This window comes from Desmodus rotundus, chromosome 12 (genome assembly GCF_022682495.2).
Source record: "Desmodus rotundus isolate HL8 chromosome 12, HLdesRot8A.1, whole genome shotgun sequence".
Classification (NCBI taxonomy): Eukaryota; Metazoa; Chordata; class Mammalia; order Chiroptera; family Phyllostomidae; genus Desmodus; species Desmodus rotundus.
In genome coordinates, this window is record NC_071398.1 from 46,367,207 (window position 1) to 46,389,355 (window position 22,149).

Consider the following 22,149-nt stretch of genomic DNA (forward strand, 5'->3'; position numbering starts at 1 on the left):
GAAAAAGAGGAAGGGATTAAGAAGTACAAATTGGGGGTTATGCAATAGTCACGGGGATGTAAAGTACAGCACAGGGAGTATAGTCAGTAATATTGTAATAACTATGTGCAGTGTCAGGTGGGTACTAGGCTTATTGGGGAATCACTCTGTAAGTCGCGTTAATGTCTAATTACTGTGCTGTGGACCTGAAACTGATGTAATATTGTATGTCAACTATAATTGAAAAATTAGTTATTTTAATTTTATTATTTATTTTTAGAGAGGGGAAGGGAGGGAGAAAGAGAGGGAGAGAAACATCAATGTGTGGTTGCCTCTCATGTGCCCCCTACTGGGGACCTGGCTTGCAACCCAGGCATGTGCCCTGACTGGGAATCAAACCAGCAACCCTTTGGTTCCCAGTCCAGTGCTCAATCCACTGAGCCACACCAACCAGGGGCGTTTTAATCATTTTTAGTTGTACTGTACAGAGCAGTGCACTAAGTACATTCAGGTTGTTGAGCAGCTATCAGTGGCGTTTGTCTCCAGAACGTTTTTCTTCTTACAAAAGTGAGACTCTGTCCCCATCAAACACCAACTCCCGCTTCTCCCTCCCCTCAGCCCCTGGCATTCAATATTGTACTTTCTGTCTCTATGAATCCAACTGCGCCGAGTACCTCCCCTCCGTGAAATTGTGTTTCTGTGACTGTCTGCTTTCCCGCAACATAATGTCCTTCCGCGTGGTAGCCCGAGTCAGCATCTCCTGCCTTCTTAAGGCCGAGTAACATTATTCCATTGGATGGGCGGATCACGTGGTGTTTATCGGTTTATCTATGGATGGACACTTTGGTTGCTTGTGCATAACATGTTATGTCCATTTCAAGGTGTGCGTTACATTTCACTGCACGAAACCTTTAAAAAACAAATAATGTGCAGCTGTTAAGTAAGCAGTACACACACAGGCACACTCTCACATCTGGCCTGGGCCTGGGCCTCTGCCCAAGGCAGAGTAGGGCCCACGACCTGTCTCCTGGGGCACTTCTCCCCTAGTTTAGTGACTCATACCTGCAGGGTGGGGCTGGGGCTCCCAGTCCTGTCACACCCACCTGTCAGCTTCCTCTGGACTCTGTCACCTGCCCTAGGGGCACTCCACCACCTCAGCTCAGACCTCAGCTCCAGGCTGCCCCAGGGGACTGAGAGTGCACAGGTTTCTTCCGGGGGTGAAAATGCTCTGCAATTAGATGGTGGTGCTTGTCACACAGCACTGCGAATGTACTTAAAGCTGCTGAGTTGCCATCTTAAAATGGTGAATTTTATTGTATGTGAACTATACCTACAATTTTTTAAATTTCTTTTTTACTTATTGGTTTGAGAGAGAGAGATAAAGAGAGATTGAGAGATTGATTTATTGTTCCACTTGTTTATGCATTCCTTGGTTGAGTCTTCATGTTCCCTGACTGGGGATCGAACCCACAACCTTGGTATATCAAGCCGGCACTTTAACCAACTGAGCTACACAGCCAGGGCCTGTCCCCCCCCAAAACAAACAAACAAACAAAAAACAACCCATGATTTTAAATAAGTAAAACAAACAAAAGACTATGAGTTGTGGGGTCAGATGCTCGGCTCCTTAGGAGCTGTGTGACCCAGGGCACATCCCCTCCCCGAGCCTCCGCGTTGAAGTGCGGACGTGTTGGTAGATCTACCACACTTTTGTAGTCGGGGCAAATGGGATGATGAATTTAAGTCCTCGGCACACAGACGTTGTCCTTCAAACATGAGCTGGAAGCAGCAGGTGGTGTCCTGTTTGATCTCTGGGAATTCTGCTCGCAGAAGAGGTCTCAGCCCTTGTCCCCTCCTCTGCCCCTCGCCCCACCCTCGCCCTTGGCCTCCCGGACTCCAGCCTCCTCACTCCAGGCCATTCCCTCCAGCGCCCCAGAGCTGACCCAGCCTGTCCTCTGCTCACAGCCCTGCCACGGCTCCCTCGTGTCTCCAGAACAGAGCTCAGCCTGGCGTGTGAGAACCTGGCCACACTCTCCCTGTATCACTTATCACTTATCACGTTTGCTGCGTAGACTCCAGCACTCAGCACAGCCTGACTCACACCTCCAAACCCTTGTCCATGCAGGTCCTTCACCTGGAATGCCCACCCGTTCTCTCCTTCCCACCTTTCTGGTGAACTCAATGCCATGCGGAAGTCATTACCTGGCACAAGCCCTTCGACCCAGCCACTCCACGTCTAGGAATTTAGCCTTCAGATAACACTTGTGTGTAAGCTGCAAGAAGTAAGCACAAGAATATTTATTTTAGGGCTCATCATAGCAGAGGGGGAAACACCCTAGATGTTCATCAGGAGGTGGCTGTCAGATAAACAAGTGTGACTGATGTACGCGATTACAGATGGAACCCTCTCCAAGGGGTGTTACAAAGTGAAAAATGCAAGGGGCAAAGCCAAGCGTACTCTGTGCTTTGCCCCTCCCTCCCTTGCCGTGTGACCTTGGGAAAATGATGTCACCTCTCTGAACCTCCATTTCCTCATCTATAACATGGATACCCATGATCTCAAAGGTCATGGTGAAGATAAAAATTTTTAAAAAGTGCAGCGAAAACCATGCATACAGCATATAGCAACCATTCAGAAAAATGTAAGGTTTTCATAGTAGTTTGCCAGAGGTTGGCAAACTTTTTCTGTAAAGAGCCAGACAGTAAATATTTTTGGCTTTGAAGACCATATGGTCTCTGTTGCAACCACTGAGCTCATTCATTCATATTTATTTGTTTTTAGAGAGGAGGAGGGAGGAAGAAAGAGAGGGAGAGAAACATCGATGTGTGGTTGCTTCTCGCACGCCCCCTACTGGGGACCTGGCCTGCAACCCAGGCATGTGCCCTGGCTGGGAATCAAACAGGTGACATTTTGGTTCACAGGCCAGCACTCCATCCACTGAGCCACACCAGGGCTGCAGGGTCTCTTTTATAAGGTCACAAATCCCAATCAGGAGGGCTACACCTTTGTGACATAATCACCTCCCAAAGGTCCCAGCTCCTAATACCTTCGCCTTGGGCATCAAGCTTTCAACATTTAAATTTGGGAGAGGGGCACAAACATGAAGACTGTAGCAACAACCCACATGGTCTCCAGACACTGCAAATGCCCTCTAAGTGGCACAATTGCTTCCTGCTGAGAATCATCTATCTAATGTGATGAGAAAAATGTTAGCAGCTCCCATACTAGAATGTTCTTACTGGCCCTACTGTAATCAAACCGGAAACTTCACAAATACCCATTCACAGTTGGATGAATAAACCGTGTTGTATTTGCACTGGAGTGTCATCCAGCAGGGGCTGACAAACTTTGCTAAGGGCCAGATAGAAAATATTCTCAACTTTCTGGGTCATATCACCTCTGCCGCAACCCTGTAGCATGCAGAGTGATTGACAACAGGAAATGAATAGCATGGCTGCATCTCCACAAAACTTTAGTTATACAAACTGGGCCCTGGCTGGGGTGGCTCAGTGGACTGAGTGTCCGCCTGCGAACCAAGGGGTCGCTGGTTGGATTCCCAGTCAGGGCACATGCCTGGGTTGTGGGCCAGGTCCCCAGTAGGGGGCGTGCAAGAGGCAACCACACATTGATGTTTCCTCTTTCTCCCTCCCTTCCCCTCTCTCTTAAAATAAATAAACATTTAAAAATAAGAAACAGGTAACAGGCTGGATATACCCCCACCCTGGCTGTGGTTTGCAGACCCTCCCCACCCCCCGCTATGCAAGGTGAAGAGGCACATTCCCTGGCACAGAACTACGCAGATACATTATGGTAGAATGGGAAGAACTAATCTACGGTGTTAGAAGTGAGAATAGTGACCCCGGGAGCCTCCTTTCGTGTGCGTGTTCGTGGCGATAAAGCTGGCAGGGGTGTTGGCTGTGAGAGCTGGACATCCGGCACACACTAGAGGCCCCCAGCCTCTGGCTGGAAGCAGGCCTGAGGGCTTCTCAGCCTCACAGCTGTTGGGACTTCTCAGAGCCGCTGACGGAGTGAATCCGACAGGCGGAAAAATTCTCAGGTTCTTATGAGAACCACGCCTCATGGCCCTACTCCTTCTTAATCTCACCGGTTTCAAACCAGGAAATGATCAGGGGAAAGAAAAACAGATTAGACACCTCTGAGATGCCAAGGGAAATGCCATAAATTCCAGGCGATGAAATTCAAGTTCGTTTCTCACAGGAGAGCATTGTCAACACCTGTCTTTCAGGCTGCCACGCGAGCGGCCCCTCCACAGAGAGGCCTTCCCAGGCCACCCGATCTGAGGGAGCAGCTGCGCACCCCACCACTTCCTGTCCCCCGTCCCTGCTTTGGGTTAGGGGTTAAATTATGGGCTCTCAAAAGGATATGTTGAAGTCCTAACCCCCAGGACCTCAGAATGTGACCTGACTTGGAAAGAGGGTCCTCACGGATGGAATTAATTAAGATGAGCTCGTACCGGAGCAGAGTCGGCCCCTAATCCAACACGGCCAGTGTGCTCACAAGAAGACACAGACATGCAGAGGGACAATGCAACGGGGTCCCAGAGGTAGAGACTGGGGTGATGTGGTCGGAAGCCGAGATGCGGCAGAGACTGTCAGCAACCTGCAGAGGCTAGGAAGAGGCGAGGATGATTCTGTCCTACAGGGCTCAGTGGGAATGTGGCCTTGCTGATGCCTTGACCTTGGGCTTCTGGCCTCTGGAACTGTGGAAAAACACATCTCTACTGTTTCTGAGTCTGTTTCCACATTGGCAAAATTGAGAAATCCTGGCTACTTATTTTGTTTTGTTTTTTTTTTTAAGATTATATTTATTAACTTTTACAGAGGGGGGAAGGGAAGGAGAAAGAGAGGGAGAGAAACATCCATGTGTGGTTGCCTGTCATGCGCCCCCTACTGGGGACCTGGCCCGCAACCCAGGCATGTGCCCTGACTGGGAATCGAACTGGCTGCCCTTTGGTCCTCAGACAGCACTCAATCCACTGAGCCACACCAGCCAGGGCTGGCTATTTATTTTATAGAACGGCTTTCGGTCTGGGTTTGTTTCATGGTCTCCTTATGTTTAGACTGAGGTGAAGCGCTGTGGGCAGAACACCTCAGTGTCCTCCCCCAGGAATGACATCAGGAGGTCTCATTACTGAGCAGATTAGCTTTGAAAACATGCTTGAGACACTGTCTTCCCAGGGGCTCTGGGCGAACTTACTATTCTTACACAGGGCTCATTTGGTGTCCACTATTACGTATCAGTTTTTTCCCAGAACACATTTACTGAGCATGGACTGTGTGCCAGGCCCTGTCCAAGATGTTGTGGCCCCTAAGATAAATAACGTTTTTCTCTCTGGGAGGTCACACTCTCACAAGGAAGATGGATAAATGGTCAGAAACTCACAGCTGAGAGAGACCGGTAGGTGACCACATGGTCACAGGGTATGTCAGGGGCTCAGAGGGTGTGTACTGGTCTGTCTGAGGGAGTCAGCTAAGTCTTCCTGGAAGAGGGGATATTTGAGTTGGGTGTTGCAGGATGAGTAGGAGTTCACCAGGGAGAGCCAGGGGAGGGAATTCTGGGTAATGGGAACTGTGCTTACACAGAGATGAAAGAGAGCATTTCCAATGCCAAGTTGAAGGGCTGGGATATTGTCCTAGAAGCACCAAGAGGGCGTGAGCAGGGCACGCACAGGATCAGCTCTGAGTCTAGAAAGACCCTCTGGGGTCAGGTGAGAACAGGCCAGAGAAGAGAACCTGGAGACTTGGGAGGAGGCTGAGATAAGGATCCGGAGGGGCAGGATGAGGCCTGAATGGGAGTTGGTGCCCTAGGATGGAGAGCTGGGCTTGGGGCAGAGACCAGCGTGGGCGAGGGGCATGCTGGAGGACCCATCTGTGGGGGATGGGCCAGGAACAGAGAGGCCACCACAGAGGTGCCACTGTTATCTAACTTAGGCAACTGGACATACTGAGAGGCCATGTACCTGAGGGGACATGCAGGTACTGGAGCAGGTTTAGCAGGGAAGGTAACGAGCCCTGTTTGAGCATAAATGCTTGGTCCATCTCGGAGGGATTTCCCTCCGGGATGGCTGGCCCCACGAGGGGTGTGGAGTTTAAAGAGTGAATCCCTCTGCTCCTTGGAAAGAGAAAGGGTTTGGCTAGAGTGTTCTCCCTTGCTCCTTCTATTTCTCTGGGATTAAACAGATCATAAGGACAAGAACATCTTCGGCATTCAGTACATACTCATTAGATGGTGGTTATGTGGGTATTTTTTTAATTGTAACGAGTACTTACTAAGTGCCAGACAATTATTACTATGGCTCATGGTTTTTTCTCCTTCTCGCCTCTTCTTCATTTCTTCCTTTCCTCACCCCTACTGGGAAGGCGGTTGTCTAGCACAATAATAACATCTGCGTAATCGTAGGAAAGGCAGTCACTACTGCAAGGGACAGGTTGGTGTCCCTGTAGATGCTTCTAGAACTTTCTGCCGTGATGGACATGTTGCCTATCTGTGCTTCAGATATGGTAAGTCACCAACCTCACCAACCTCATGTGGCTCTTGGGCACTTGATATGTGCAAGCCAGACTGAGGAACTGAATTTTCAATCTTACTTAATTTAATTTTTTTAAAGATTTTATTTATTTATTTTTAGAGAGAGGAGGAGGGAGGGAGAAAGAGAGAAAGAGAGAAACATCAATGTGTGGTTGCCTCTCACATGCCTCCAACTGGGGACTTCGCCCACAACCCAGGCATGTGCCCTGACTGGGAATCAAACCGGCAACCCTTTGCTTTGCAGTCCGGTGCTTAATCCACTGAGCCACACCAGCCAGGGCCAATCTTACTTAATTTTAATAATTTTTACTTAAACGTACTCATGTGACTAGTGACTACTATGCTGGGGGCAGTGTGGTGCTAAAACTAAGCCTACTCCTCAGGAAGTGTAAAAGTTTACCCTGTTTTCCCCTAAGGCACCAAGCCTCATGGACTGCGGAGGAGGCAGGAGAGGGAGGAGATGAGAGGAAGAGAAGAATTAGAAAGGGGAGCATACTGGGACTTTTCTATGTGGATGATGGGAGTGTGAATTGAATCAGCCAAATAGAAAAGGCACACGTCCTTCCTGGAACTCAGTAATGAGAAGACAAACAACCCAATTCAAATACGGACCAAAGATCTGAACAGACGCTTCACAAAGGAGAAGATACAAATGGCCAGTAAGCGCATGAAAAAAAAATGCCATAAGTCATCAGGGAAGTGCCAGCTGAAACCGGAATGAGATACAACACACATCACAATGGCTAATATTAAAAGCGACTGACAATGTTACATGTTGCCAAGGATGTGGAGCAACCAGAACAGCTGGTGGGGATGTAAAAGGCAGGCACAGCCCTGACTGGTGCAGCTCAGTGGATTGAGCGCCATCCTGTGAACTCAGGGGTTGCTGGTTCGATTCCCATTTAAGGCGCATGCCTGGGTTGTGCGCCAAGACCCTTGTTGGGGTCGTGGGAGAGGCAACCGATATCTCTCACACACTGATGTTTCTCACTCTCTTTCTTCCTCCCTTTCCCTCTCTCTAAATAAATAAAATATTTTCTAAAAAGGCAGGCAGCATAGTAGCCCCCCAAAATGACCACGTCCTAGCCCCTGGGCCCTGAGAGCGTGAACTTTCGTGGCAAACAGGACTTTACGGATGTGATTGAATTATGGATCTCGAGTTGGGAAGAGAATCCTGGACTAGCTGGTGGGCCCTACATGCCAAAATGTCCTCACCATGGTCTTTGTAGGAGGAAGGCCAAGGGGTCCCAGTCGGGGAAGGAGATGGGACGGTGGAAGCAGAGGTTGCAGTGACGTTGCTGTGAGCCGAGGAAGGAGGGCAGCCTCCAGAAGCTGCAAAAGGGATGGAAACTTCTGCTCACACCCTGACTTTAGCCCCCTAACACCTGTTTCAGACATCTGCCCTCCAGGACTGTAAGATAAATTTGTGCTCTTTCAAGCCACTAAGATTGTGGTAAGTTGTTAGAGCAGCTACAGAAAATGAATACAGCCACCTTGGGAAAAGTTCTGGGATTAAAACATTTTTTCTTCTTAATTAAAATATTTTTTAATATTTTATTTATTTTTAGAGAGAGGGGAAGGGAGGGAGGGAGAGAAACATCAATGTGTGGTTGCCTCTCAAGCGCCCCATACTGGGGACCTGTACCACAACCCAGGCATGTGCCCTGCCTGGGAATCGAACCAGCGACACTTTGGTTCACAGGCTGGTACTGAATCCACTGAGCCACACCAGCCAGACTCTAAAAAAAAAAAAACCAAAACAACTTTTATTTATTTACTTCTAGAGAGAGGAGAAGGGAGGGAGAGAAGGAGGGAGAGAAACATCTATGAGTTGCCTCTACCACACCCCCAACCACCTGGGCCCACAACCCAGGCACGTATCCTGACTGGCAATCTAACCAGTGACCTGTTAGCTTTGCTGGATGACGCCCAACCAGTGAGCCACACCAGTCAGGGAAACACTGAGACTTTTGCTGAGTGGCCTCAGACCTGGCCCTGGAGCCAGGTTTGAAACTGTGTTAGCCTAGTGAACACCACTCACCCCCAACGGGCGACTCCCTGAGAAACTACCTCACACAACTCGCGTGCTGTCCAGGCTCTTTCAGTGGCTGAGCCTAACGGGCCACCCTCAGGCCCTGAGCTGACGCTCCGACCAACTGAACCACCCGGCCAGGGCTTTCGGTTTTCTTTTTAATGAGAAGGACGTGGATGTATGATACATAGCAATCTTGAGGCCATATTATTGCGTGCGGCGCCACCCGAGTCGTCGCAGGCAACAGGAACTTTGAAGGGGACCAGGGAATCTCAGGGGCGGACGGGTCTGTCCTGGGTCCTGAGTGCCATGGTGGTTACAAGGCTGTCGGCGTTTGCCAAAACTCACAGATCTCTTCACTACAAAGGGTGGATTTTACCTCATCTAGAAACTTGATATATGTGTCTATTATATAATTATGCATTATATAAATTATAACCTCGATAAGCCTGACTTTAAGAAACAAATTATTCTTAGGATCTGCAGGTTTTATCATACGCGGAAGGGATCTGCGACAAGGTTAAAAGCCACCGGGTGCAGAAGGGAGGCTCGTGGGCTGGGCGTGGGCATTGTGTGGGCACATCTGTATCACCCGCCTGCAGTCCAATGGAAGGGGAAGAGGGGCATTCCGAAGAGGAGCCCCTGCCTGGGCTCAGGCTGAGGCTCAGAGGTGGGTGCTGGGACAGGTGTGCGACCCAGGGGGCTGGGAGCGCGAGGAAACTGCAGGGGAGGGGCGGGGGAGGAGGAGGCAGGAGGTGGGTTGAAACTAGACAGGGACTCTCCGCATGTGCAGTTCCTACCCTGTCACTAGGCAGTTATCATGTACAGGCCACCATATATTCGTTAATTATACACCTGCCTTATCTGCGTTCCCAGCCTGCGATTTATTCAGGTGGGCAGATGGTGCTGGAGGCCCAAGGGACACCAGCTACCAGCAACTTGCTGAGTTCTGAGGAACTGGAGGTGAAGCAACCCTGGTCCCTTACCCTTGAGGAGATCCCAGATCAGTGGAGGGCACCAACAGGTGAGCAGGCTATAGTGGAGGGGCCACAGGTGCCAGCAGAGTCCCCTGCTAGAAATTATGGAAGGCTCCCTGAAGGAGGAGGCATTGGCAGGGGTGGGGGGAGGCCTTGCCTAATGTCCTGAGGCTAATCTCAAAATAATCATGATAATAATAATTGCCAATAGTTATTGAGTGTTGGCAAGGTGCCAAACATCACTGCATTAAGCACAGAACAGGAATCGATTGATTTTACCCTCCAACAATACTCTAAGGTAGATACTTTGGTCATCCTCCCCCTTCTACAGATTAGGAAAATTAAGGCACAGACTCTGTTCCCTGTCCCCAAAATACTCCTGCTATGGCTGGAAAGACAAGGGTGGACAGGGTCTCAATCGAGTGAACTTGAGCTTTAATGATGGCAGCAGAAGGCTTTGGTGGGAACTGAGCCCAGGGAGTGACAGATTATGACTGGGGAGGGAGTGGCAGGTGGGGGGAGACCTCCAAGAAGAGATGACCCCCCAAAGGTGTATCATTTTGTAGGGAGTGTAGTTAGGCTCATAGAGTTGCGTCGTATTTTCAGTTCATGTCTCTATCAGTTTGTGCATGCTCTGTTTTGCTTCTTCTTTTTTTTTTTCCCTTTGCCCTTTAAATGTCTGGCTTATTCCTGTTCCCTCCCTGGCACCCCATGGACAAACCCAGCACGTTTAACATCCATGCAACCTTGGGCAGGGATAAACACCTGCAGACCAGGCAGGGCTGCTTCGTGGAAATCTATCTTCAAAATTGATACAAAGGATATCAATGGTATCTTTCCATTTGTGCTATTGAGCTAGTTTCTTTCCTACTTCTCCTCCTCAACGTTACGTTTTTAGGATCTCTCTAGGTTCCGCTATGTAACTCTGATTTCCTGCTTCTATAACACCATGGGGAATCCACTCCCTTAACTTGCCCTGTCCCCAAGTAACAGGTCTCATGGTGGTCTCTGTGTCCCCACTCCCGCGCCATGCCGCCCTGTGTACCTTCAGACATGCCCTTGTAGGCCACCTGTGTCAACCTTTCCTGTGGGTTCCTACGGGGAAATGGGGTTGCTGGGACACAGGATAAGTGCGTAGTTAATGTCACAAAAACCCCTGTCCCATTATCTAAGGTGGACGTTGGGGTCCCAGCAGCGTTCCACCAGGTGGAGAAAGTTGGAGAAGGGAACAGCCAGCCCAGAGGACTGAGAAAGTCCACTGTGCACCCTGGGGTCAGAAAATTATGGGTGAACCTCGTCAAGGGGTGGACCCTTTCACAGAACAGCTGTGTATAATAAATACTTGGTTGGATTGGTTTCTTTTTCTTTTTTCCTAAAAAGGAAACTAGTATTGCTGTGGGTGGTACTTTGGCAACATCTATTAAAATCTTAATTGCGTTATGGTCTTTGGCCCAGCAATATCTCTCTGCACACATGAGGGAGTAGAAAGAAGGGTGTTCACTGGGCTGTCATTTGTAAAGGTGACAAATGGAAACCACTAAAAGCTCCATCAGCCCTGGCTGGTGTGGCTCAGTGGATTGAATGCCGGCCTGTGAACCAAAAGGTCCCAGGTTTGATTCCCCGTCAGGGCACATGCCTGGGTTGTGGGCCAGGTCCCCAGTAGGGAGCGCTCAAGAGGCAACCACACATTGATGTTTCTCTCCCTCCCTCTTCCTCTCTCTAAAAATAAATAAAATCTTTAAAATAAAAAAATTATTTTTAAAAATTATTAAAATTAAAAAAATTTTATAAAAAACAAAAGCTCCAGCAGGAGAGGGTTCAGAGGAACTACAGACTGGGGCTATGGAATACTAAGGTAAAAAGACTATGGTAAATTTAAATATAGGGGTATGGAAAGTTTCCCAAGACATATTGCTTAGTAAGAAAAGTAAGCCACAGTTCAATAGATCAAGTATTATCCTATTTCCTAAACACAAGAAGTCATCGGGAATACTTTTCAGTCGCTTGTTTACTTCAGCGGGTCCTCTAGCAGCACTGCCGTGCTCTATGCTGCTTCACTGGTGAGGTGCCGTAGAAAACTCTTGTTTCTATCCATCAGCTTATGGTAAAGTTGGTTTCCTGTGCATTGTTTCGCGTAAAGCCTCAGAACCTGTTGACTGCGTTAAATGAGGACTTACTGTATATAAATCAGAGGTTGGTAAACTTTTCCTGTAAAGTCTCAAATTCTATTTTCAGCTTTGAACTTCATATGGTCTCTATCATAGCTCCTCAACTTGCCTTTTAGTGTGAAAGTAGTCATAGATGCTACATAGACAAATGAATGACCTCGGCTGTGTGCCAATAAAGCTTTATTTACAAACACAGTCAGAGGGCCGGATATGGCTTACAGACTGTCATCTGATATAAAGAAATAGTACATGTTTTTGGAAGAATCCACAGCAAAATATTATCAGGGGTACACCTGGAAGGGGAGGTGAGAAGGAAGGTGCCGGTCAAGGTCGGTGCTACCCCCTTATTTGAATGTTTCCACCTTGTGTAATTAAAATCGTTTTACTTCAGAAAGAACATAATGTTTTAAAAATAGCTTGGGTGACCCTGGCTGGTGTGATTCAGTTGGTTGGAGTATCCTCCAGTGATTGAAGGATTGTGGGTTCGATCCTTGGGCCGACTGGGTACAGGAGGCAGCTGATCCGTGTTTCTCTCTTGCACTGAAATTTCTGTCTCTCCCTTCCTCTCTTTCTAAAAGCGATGACAATAACACTCCTGGATAAGGATACAAAAAATTATGAATAGCTCGAGTGGCCTTTTCACCCTTCCTGATTAGAAGGTAATGCCTGTCATTTTAGAAATGCCAGCGGCAAGTATAAGTCATGAGGAAGTAAAAGTTCCCCGTCATTCTCCCAGGTTGAGCAGAATTTCCTAAAGGGTTTGTTTACATTTCACTCACCCGACAGAGATTTACAGAGTGCTCACTGTGTGCAAGGAACTGTCCCAGGTGCTGGGCACAGAGCAGTATATGAAGCCGAGTCCCCACCCTCTCTAGGGCTGACATTCTGTTGTCAAAGAGAGACAGACGATAAATAACAAACACAGTAAATAAATAAATGGTAGAGGATGTTGGCAGATTACAAGCGCTATAGAAAACAGAAACCGGAGAGTCGGTGCGACTGGAGCAGAGTATTCAAGAGGAAGAGGTTTGGCAGGTGAAGGTAGACAGGAGGCAAAGGATGAGGGCTTTGCTTGAACTCTCAGCAAGCCCAGAGCAGGTGGGCTTCACTTAGGTGGAATGAGTTCCCTCTGCCTGCTGTGTAGGCAGAGATTATAGCTGAGTTCTGTGAGGGCTGGGATCGTCTTTGTTCCCTCCAGCTCCTCAGCTTCGGGATCGGGTCCACCTCCTGTTTGCGTAAAGTTTTATTGGAACGCCACCATACCCATTCACTTACACGTTATCGATGGCGAGTAGAGTAGTTACAACAGAGACCATCTTGCCCTCGAAGCTGAACTGTTTCGTGTCTGGCTTTTTACAAAACCTATTTCCTGACTCCTGGTCTAGAGCAAGGCCTGGCATGTCGTGTGCACTAAATACCTGTTGATCATTGCAGAACGGAGCTCGCCACTCATCTGAGACCCACACGAGGTGCTGGCTTGCTCTTGTCTCAGAACCAGCTCCAGCTCTTAGTCGCATGCAAGAAAACAACCGCTCAGCGACCAAAAAGAAAATGCTGTAACTACTCAAATCTTTGCCACAGAGAGAATGCCGAGGCAGGATCGCAGTTGGGACCCACAGTGACACTCAGCATGCTCTTTGCCCCTCTCTGTTAAGACTTGAGCCCCTTAAACCATGCAGGCACAGAAGCTGCTCCCCCAATTATTTTCTTGTTCAAAAATCTCCCCAAACTCCCTTCCATTAAACAGCTCCTCTCTGGCTCTCCCATCTCCCCCTCTCTAAGCACCAAAGTTTTTAATTATTTATTTTTAGAGAGAAGGGAAGGGAAAGAGAAAGAGAGGGAGAGAAACATCAATGTGTGGTCGCCTCTCATGCGCCCCCTACTGGGGACCTGGCCCACAACCTAGGCATGTGCCCTGACTGGGAATCAAACAGGTGACCCCTTGGTTCATAAGCCCATGCTCAATCCACTGAGCTACACCAGCCAGGGTGGAGCACCAAGGTTTTATTCTAGCACATGAACTTGGCTGCCCCCTGGCTTTCCCCCCACACCCTGTGCTACCCATTACTCAGATGCTGCATAATAAGGTAGTGACGACTCTAGAAGAACAGGGCTGTGTCAGCTGTCAGGAACCCCTCTCTTTCTCTGGGATCTGTGAGTTCTCCCACATTCTCATTCCCCCCTCACCCCCCACATCCATCCTAATATTCCATCCACCCCCCTTTCTGAGTTTCAGAGCTTATGCTGCACCCTCAGGACCCACAGAGGAATCAGACCTGGCCGCTGGCAGCCAGGGGCTCACGATTTAATGCGGACAGTTCCAGGGCCCGGGAGGAGGAAATGGGTGCATAGTCGAGGCATCCTCTCTCTGGCAGACTTGGATGGAGGACAGAGGGGAGGCTCTAAGTTCGCCGAGCGCCTCCTTCTGAATTTCTGTTTCTTGGGTCTCTGCCACTCTGGGGGTTTTGTACAGTGATCCATGACCTGAGCTCTGGTGGCAGAGAGTGCCTGGGTTCAAATTCAGACTCTGATACTTCCTAACTGTGCAACCTTGGGCAGCTTTCCCTCGATGTACTCATCTGTAAATTGGGTATGACAGTAGTCCCTGCCACTTATAGTTATTGGGTTTAATACATATTTGGGGCTTAGAACTGTGCCTGGTGTATACTAGGCAGTCAATAAATAACAACTATTAGAGTGCTTAGTACAGGCGTCCAGCTCATAGAACACCCTCAGTGAAAGAAAGCTTAATAGTATCATTCAGTGATATCATAAACTACCCCAGAGACTGCGCAGAATTAATGACATCTCCAGTTTAGACCCTTGGTGGGAATGATGACATCACTAGTTGCCAAGTAGATTTAACCCTAAGTAGGGTTGATGACATCACCAGTTACCAGGCAGAATATGGCTAGAATGTGGGTGCCAGAGCTTTCTCTCCTGTTGAAATGTTGGTTGTGTCCCAGTCCACACTCTTCCCTGGTGCCTTCAGGCATGTGAAAATTTTATCTATCTGAGTCTCAGTTTTCTATAAGTTGAATAGAGATAATAAAAGTATTGATCTAATGATATTATTGAGAGAATCCAAACAGTGAGTTAATACAGACAAAGGACACAATGTCCAGCACACAGTCGACACTCAATGAACTGCAGCTGTGCCCTGGCCTGTGTGTCTCAGTTGGTTGGAGCGTCGTCCCATACGCCAAAAGGTTGGGGGTTCGATTCCATGTCAGGGCACATACTTAGGTTGGGGGTTTGATCCCTGGTAGGGGTGTGTATGGGAGGCAACCAATAGGCATTTCTCCTTTCTCACATTGTGCTCTCTCTCTCTCTCTCTCCCTTCCTCTCTCTTTATTTTTTAAAAAGATTTTATTTATTTATTTTCAGAGAGAGGGGAAGGGAGGGAGAAAGAGAGGGAGAGAAACATCAATCAGTTGCCTCTCACACACCCCCAACCAGGGACCTGGCCCTCAACCCAGGCATGTACCCTGACCAGGAATCAAACCCACGACCCTTCAGTTCAAAGGCTGGTGTTCAATCCACTGAGCCACACCAGCCTCTCCTTTCCCTTTAAAATCAATAAACATATCTTAAAAGAGAGAAGGCTCCCATTATCCTCCCTGCAGAAGACTTCCATGGAGGACACTCTGCCAGAGTAACAGGTGCCCTCAGCTCAGTCTTGGTTAAGAACACAGACTCAGGGGTCTAACTCACTGCAGTCTGAGCCCAGATCTGCCACCAGAAGCAGCCAGGAGAACCTGGGCACATTGCTGGCCTATAAAGTGGTGTAATGACCCACTGACATGAGGTTGACATGAGGTTGCATCGAGATAATGACAGTCGTGTGCCCAGCACATAATCAGGTCTCATAAACATGAGCTGTATTATCGCTGCAGATGCCCTCAGAAAGGTCCTCGCCTCCCTGGACCTCAGTTCCCCCATTTGCAAAGTAGTGGGCAGTGCCATGGCAATTTCAATGCTGCTTGCCCACAAGGACTTGTCTTTTCCATTGCCAAGCAAATGAGCTAGGAGCTGGATGCTTGCACCTCTGTCTGCCCTCTACGCAGCTCCAGCCTCTCCTGCTGTCTCTTCATTCCCCATCACTTACCTTTCAACCTTTTCCCTTCTCTGGCTCTTTCCCTTGTTCTGGACTTTCTCCCTTGTTTCCCTCCTGCATGCTATCAGAAGGCTGGTTTTAGGGCAATAACTAACAACGATAATAATCATCATCATCATTCCCTGTTTATTTTGCCTTTTCCCAATGCATCGACTCTGTATGCATTGACTCATTGAATTCACACGATACAAAAAACTTGTTAGTATTGATTCGACAAACACTTATTGAGCACCTACTGTATGCTAGGCCCTGAAGTTCCAGCATGGACCAAATCAAAGATTCGTGCCCTCACGGGACTTACATTTTGGTGGGGGAAACAGACGATAAACAGATAAACAAAAAAGCAAACTCTGCAAGAGTCACGAGCTAAAACAGAGCAGGGTCATAGGGAGAGAGAGTGACCAGGGGAACTTCCTATAGAATGGCCAGAAAAGGCCTCGTGAAGGAGGTGACATCGGAGCAGACCTGACAATGTGAGAAGGATGTAGCCATGCATCCTGGGGGAAGAGCATTCCTGGTAGAAGGAAGAGCAAATGCAAAGGCCCTGAGCCCGGCCCATGCCTGGGAGTGTTTGAGGAATTGAGGAAGGGCCAGAAGGCCAGTGTGGCTGGAGCCCAATGAAAGGGACAGACCCCCAGGGGTGGAGGTATCTGGGGATAGGTCACATCGTGCAGGGCTTTGTGGACCATGGTGTGGACATCGGCTTTTCCTCTGAGATGGAGTCGAGAAAGATTCTAAATAGAGTTGGAGAGAAGTCAGAATAAAGTTTAACAGGATCCCATTGGCAGGAGACAGTCTGTGTGTTTGGGGGATTGTCAGAGTGGAGGCAGAGAGGCCATCCTCCTCCTTTTATAGATGCAGAAATAAATGCGATCTCAAAAAAGGCCAGCAACTGAACCAAGCCCACACAGCTGGTAAGCAGCAGAGCCGGGCACCCAGGCTGGCTGGGGCTTGATTGACATGCAGCTCCCAGCTCCCATTCCAGCTGCTTGGCCCTCTTGCAGCCTCTGGGTACACCTGTAAAATGGGGATACAGCTCAAAGACCAATGGTGCACGGCTCACCAGCAACAGGTTAGCTTTAGACGTGGTCAGCACCTCAGGGTTCAGCAGAGCCTTTTCTTTGTGACTTTGGGAAGTCGTTTCAGTTTTTCCATTTGTAAGTTGGGAAGCATTAACCAACATTTGGATGTAGCATAGTGGTTAAGAGCAGAAATTCTGGAGTCAAATTGAGCGAGATCCCAGTTCTTGTTCTGCCACTTGCCAGCTCTGTGACTTTCCGCAATTAACACCCTCTTTCCAAGCTTCGGTTTACCTCATCTGGAAGATGAAGATCTTAATAACACCGATTCCAAACGCTAGTTGTAAGGATTAAATGCGATCATGCAGGTAAAGCGCTTAGCCCAGCTCCTGGCATATATAGGGTTCTCCGTACGTGGTCATTATTACTGACAGTATCGCCCACACCTCCCCTGTGGGTGAGAGCCTGGGAGAGTGCCTGGTACGCGGTCGGTGTTCGACAACAGTGAATTCTCTCTCCCGTCTCTCCTGCCCGTCAGCTCCCCGGGGACCCAGGCATTCCGGCCTCCAGCCGCCCCCCCCCCACGCGGGCCCTCACAAAGGCCCCCATTCATTCCTCGCGTACAAAGCTGCCCATTCACCCTGGTCCCTTGGGCCTCCCGCCCCAGGCCGCCCCCCGCGCCTGGCCATTGGTCGAACTCGCTGCCCGTCAGGCCTCGGGTCCCGCCCACAACGGTACCGCCTAGCTCCGAGCTCTGGCGCGGTTCTTTTCCCACGGCTGGCACACTCCGACAACTTCTGATTGGCTCCTTCTGCCAGGTGCTTCTCTTGATTGGCGGCGCACCCCCCTATGGGCGGGGCCGTAGCTTGCCGCAGCGGAGGCCGATTGGTCCCTGCCGCGCTCGTGTGGGCGGGGATTTCCGGACGGGCCCGCCCCTCTTTCTCCTCAGGCCGAAGCCTCGGGACAGCCCTGGAAGCCGGTGAGTGCCCCGGGGCTCGCCGCCCGCCGGAGGCGGCGGAGCAAGGCTGGGGCCTGGGAGGCTGGGGCCTCGGGGCTGCAAACGGGGCCCCGGAGGCCTGCGTGAGCGCAGGGGCAGGAGTGGTGACAGCGACACTCACCTTGGGCGTGCTGCGGGACAGCCCCGCACGGGGTGGGGGGGGCCAGGCGGGGCGTCTATACTCCCCCCAATCCGAGTCCCTACTGTGTGCGAGGCCGGGTCGGGGTCCTCGCTGGCGGCCCCGGGCCGATTCCGTAGATGGGGAAACTGAGGCTCGCTTCGGGACCTCACACGCTTTAACACCTGAGTCATCGCCTTCCGTCCCCCGCCCCCAGATGACAGCGTCTCTGTTGTCTCTTGTAAAAACTGCGGACCAGAGATACGGGTCAGGACTGGCAGAGGCAGACGCGTGGGGAGAGACCGATGTGAGCGCCCACGGTGCACTCGGGCGCTTTTGTGTTTGGAACTAAATAATGTCCTTGAATTACGCGAACTCGAAGGGGGCTCTATTGTACCCATTTGACAGGGGAACCCCGAGGCTGGACAGAGGTGGTGACTGCAGGGGGACGGAGCTGAGGGTCACACTTCGGAGACCAACTGTGTGCTGGGTTCCTGAGCCCTTTTCTCCCCCCTCCCCAGTAGTGCACTCAAGAAGGCTGGGGTCCCTGCGGCTTAGATGGGGCGGGGGGGGGGGTGTGTGGTTCGAGAGAGTTACCAAAGGAGCGGAGAAAATTAACATCTTTGAGAACCTAATACCTCACGTTCTCCCCCAAACCCCTCTTTATAACGGCAGAAAACGATCCAGGCTTGAACCCCGCTCTGCCTCTTATGGACTGTGGGACCTTGAGCGCGTGACTTCGCCTCGCCGTGCCTCGGTTTCCCTCGGAGAAACAGAGGTGCTCATCATCCGCATCTCGCCGTGTTTCTCTGAGATCACTTTACGAGTTCAAACTCGGAGAGTTGTTCTGACAGCAGAAAACACCGAGCACATAGTAGGCGCACTTACCGCTCTTTAGGCCTCACTTCACCCGTGAGAAGACTGAAGCTCCCGAGGCCAGGGTAGCGCTCTGTCGCCCTCGTTGGCACTCCTAGTACCCTCTGTAGGTTGTGCTGTCCCATGTCCTGGGCTGGGGACACTGAGGCTCAGACAGATTAAATAATGTCACGAGGCATTGCTTATTTAATAAGCCCCGCGCTGGGCTCCTTCTCCCACAGTGTTTTATCTATTTCACTAACCGAAATTCACGGACAGGAAAGCTGAGGCCCAGACAGCTTGAGCGGGATTCAAACCCGGGAGACCTCAGCCCTCTCCTCAGGGGGCGCCTGACCTTTTACCCGCCGGAAGGAGGGGCTCCAGGCGCCGCGGCTGCCTCTGCCGCCCACCTGGCTACCGGCTCGTCCCCGCCTCCCCGCATCCTCCGGTCCTAGGCTTGCAGCTCCAGGACCCGCCCCCTTCCCAAGCCAGGCAGGTGCTGGGTGACATCAGAGCCAGGCTCCCTCCTGGTGACGCGACGTGGCCCCGCCTCGCGCTGGACCGTGGAGGTAGCCGCACCTGAGAGCTCTGAAGGAGACCGGGGAATCCTGTGCCCCCTCCCCATCTTCCCGCTTCCTGCACCGACCGGCGCCCCCAGGTAGTGCGGAGGATCTTCGGGATAAAGGGGCGGCAACCCAGGCGCTTGGGTCTCGGGGAAATGTGGGTTGGGAGCTCGGATTCCTGGATCCGAGGAAGGGGGTTGGGGGCCAGGAATCCCAGTCTGAGTAGGGACGGCGATGGGAGCCGGAACTCTTTTTAAGTCTTGAGGGAGAAAGGCACTCGGGCCAGGACTCCGGGTCTGGGGGCAGCGACTCCTGGGTCTGTTGGACCAGGGGCGGGGGGTCTGGAATCCTGGGTCTGAGGGAGGAGGGACTGGGGGTCCAGAATCCTGGAGGGGACTGGGGGCCTGGTTCCTGGGTCTGAGGAAGAGGGGCCTGGGGTTTTAGACTTCTGGGTCTGAGGGAGGAGGGGGTTGGGAGCCCAGATTTCTGAGTCTGGGGGCGGAGGGGACTCCTGAGTACTAGCACTCTGCTGAGGTCAGAAGGCTGGTTGCCAATGGCCCCAACCCTTGCCCCAGGGGCGGATCCCTGGCTCCTTTTCCTTTTCCAGTCCGGCAGTCTCTGCCCCTCCCAGGGCAGGTGCTTTCACCTGCCCCGGTGACAGTAATGAGCTCAGGCAGAGGCGTTCCTGCTGGCTGAAGAGGGTGGGGCTGCCTGCCGTTGTCAGTGCTCAGAATCAGTCCCCAGGCATCCTCACCTCTAGCCTGGCTGCAGTGAGGTGAGGGGGCCTGAACTGGTGGGGCTGAGGGAGGAGGCAGCCGAGGGTTCAGATTCCTTGTACCTGGAAGATTAGGGTGCTGGGGGCCTGGGCTCCTGAGTCTGGAGGAGGAGAGCATGGGGTCTGGGCTCCTGGCTCTAGGAAGGGGAAAACATAGGACTGGGTGATTGCAAAAACTCCCAAACCCTTCCTGGTCAAAGGCCGAAGGCTGGAGAGGAAGTGGGTGGGGTGGGGTATGGTGCATGGGGGTAAAGTCCTAGGGACCGGGCCGGGCTCTGGGTGGACCCAGGCCACACAGGAGGCCTGGGGCGAGCCTGGGCAATTTGGGGCCTGGGAGGTGGCGAAACGCCATCCGCTGGTGGTAGAACCCTGCCGTCTGAGGGCAGCGGCCCAGGGTTTGAGGCCGAGAGCATCAGGAGCAAGCGTCACCGTGGGCTGCTGGCGCTGGGTGTGTGAGGAGAGGGTCCAGGAGGCAGTGGGACCTGTGTGTGGTCTGGAGGCAGGTTTCTGGCGGGGAAAGGCTCTGCAGGAAAGATAAGAGCCTGATGGGACCAGACCTGGGAATGCCTCAAGAGGAGCTGAGTGGTTGGAGGGACTTCTCCAGAGGCATGTGGGAGCTGGGGCGGGGGCCCTGGAGGCCAGAGGCAGTAGCACTAAGGTGGGGGAGACAGGAATGTTAGGGTGTTCCCGCGGATGTCTGAGGCAGTGGAAAAAGAGTTCAGCCTCCTTCTTCAGGAGCAGGGCGTAAGGAGGGGCAGGGAGCATATTTTTCCTGATGGTGCTTAGGCTGTTTTGGAACTGCTGTGTTGTGTTCACTACTGGTCTGTGGCCCCTTTGAGGGCGGGGAGGGGCTTAGTACGTTTTGGCTCACCCAGTGCCTCCATTACAGCTCACAGCTCAGGTTGGGTTGGTCTGAGAGAAGTGGATCACTCCAGACCACGAGCTCCGCCAGGTGGGGCCCTTTCTGCTCAAGTCAGGGTCCCCAGGCTCCATGGCCTCGGGGAAGGGTGACTGAATGGAGGAGTGAATGAATGGGCCAGTCTCCACATTATACAGACGGGGAAGCCCGGTCACAGGGAAGGAGGGCCCTGTTAACTGAGGAAGGAGATTCGAGTCTGCTCTGCAGGCATGGGGTAGACCACAGGTGGTCTGGATACCTGAGTGACAGACATTAGGTCGACACCCTTAAGGGCTCCCATCTAAGAGGTCAAGTTCCTCATCATGACCTAATCTGGCCCCTTTTGTCCCCAGCGTCACCTCACCTACCACCTTCTCTCCTTCCATCCCTAGACTCCAGCCTCCCTGGCCTCTCACAAAGCCACAGACATACAGGTACTCTCTTGCCTCAGGGCCTTTGCACTGGCTGTTCTCCCAGCCCTGGAATAGTTTCCTCCGACATTCCCATGGTTTGCTCCCTTCCTTTCCCTCAGGTCTTTTTTCAAATGCCACATCAGAGAAGCCTTCCCTGGCCACTCCAATTAAAACTGCAACACCCCTCAACCCTAAGATCCACCGTTCCCTGCCTTCTTTTTCTCCTTGGCATTTCTCATCATTTAACATGCTATGTAATTATTTATCTTTTCATCTGTCTCCTGGCATTACAGCAGCACTATTCAATAGAAACATAATGCATGCCGAATGTATAATTTAAATTTTTCTAGTAGCCACATTAAATTTTTTAAAAGTAAAAATGTCAATGCTCCATTTTATTAACTCGATGTGTCCGAAATATGATTGCAGTATGCCATCAACTAGAAATCTAGTGTGTATCTTAAACCTAGAACCGCCTCCATTCGTAGTCTTCATTCCAAGTGCCCAATAGCCACACGGGGCTATTTATATTTACATTTAATTAACGTTGAATATAATTAAAGTTTATTCCTCAGTCCCACTTGCCACACTTATCTGTCTTTCTTTTTCTTTCTTTCTTTCTTCCTTTCTTTCTTTCTTTCTTTCTTTCTTTCTTTCTTTCTTTCTTTCTTCCTTCCTTCCTTCCTTC

At 50.8% G+C, this 22,149-nt stretch overlaps 1 protein-coding gene across 7 annotated transcripts in view; it reads left to right on the top strand.

The window, feature by feature from the left end:
- The first annotated feature begins 9,449 nt into the window (after positions 1-9,449).
- The window catches only part of MYH14 (myosin heavy chain 14), a 79,676-nt gene continuing 66,976 nt past the window's right edge, over positions 9,450-22,149 (top strand). For 2 of the 7 annotated variants that reach the window (XM_045200255.2, XM_053914890.1), the window contains exon 1: positions 17,772-17,821. The gene's annotated coding sequence lies outside the window, so the exon portion shown is untranslated. Of the gene's footprint in view, positions 9,586-17,771; positions 17,822-19,311; positions 19,471-20,009; positions 20,151-20,466; positions 20,599-22,149 lie in introns of those variants that run through there. The other 5 variants (XM_045200251.3, XM_045200254.3, XM_053914889.2 and 2 more) reach the window with 5 other exon arrangements.